Here is a 593-nt window from a genome sequence, read left to right as displayed (position 1 = left end):
GTTGGTGAAATTAAATATATTTAAATAAATATATTTAAGCAGCTTTTATTTATTTCTTAAACTATTCCATGGTTGCATGCAGCTTCATAACGTTAAAATGACCAGATTGGAGAGTTAATATTTGCCATATTTATTTCTTTGACAGCATTTCAATTTTAATGGACCCTCGCAGCGTGGCAGATGTCAGCCATATCGTGATATTTATTGATAAAATGATATATTTTATACATATGTTTTAATACTTTCAACACTACTATATAACAAATAATTTGAGGTATCGAATTATTACAAAACAGTTGTTTAGTTTTTTTAAGAACTGACAATTTGTCACTTGTCCCTTCGGTCCTTGATCTTTCTAGCAGGGTTTTTGACATGGAAAAGATGAAGTTGGACATGAAAAAGATGGAGGAACAATTGGAAAAGATAAACCGCAATACACTTTTGTTTAAAGGTAAGAAAGATGATAATGACAATAAGATTAAGGTAACTATTCAATCAGCGATATTTGATGACCTTACGTCTGCAAATAAAAAAATGGAGATGTTTGTTGTTATCCAGGATTTGTACACTTTCCCCAAAAATGCTTTCCAACT

The 593-nt window shown here is 30.5% G+C and overlaps 1 protein-coding gene across 2 annotated transcripts in view; it reads left to right on the top strand.

Annotated features, from left to right (window-relative positions):
* Nucleotides 1-242: 242 nt before the first annotated feature.
* The window catches only part of LOC134817998 (high mobility group-T protein-like), a 69,878-nt gene continuing 69,527 nt past the window's right edge, over nucleotides 243-593 (top strand). Inside the window, exon 1 of one of the 2 annotated variants that reach the window (XM_063827405.1) lies at nucleotides 243-274. The gene's annotated coding sequence lies outside the window, so the exon portion shown is untranslated. The remainder of the gene's footprint in view (nucleotides 275-593) is intronic. The other variant, XM_063827404.1, reaches the window with a different exon arrangement.

Source organism: Bolinopsis microptera, chromosome 7 (genome assembly GCF_026151205.1).
Source record: "Bolinopsis microptera isolate Bmic1 chromosome 7, MBARI_Bmic_1.0, whole genome shotgun sequence".
NCBI lineage: Eukaryota > Metazoa > Ctenophora > Tentaculata > Lobata > Bolinopsidae > Bolinopsis > Bolinopsis microptera.
This window is presented reverse-complemented; position numbering and strand designations above follow the sequence as displayed.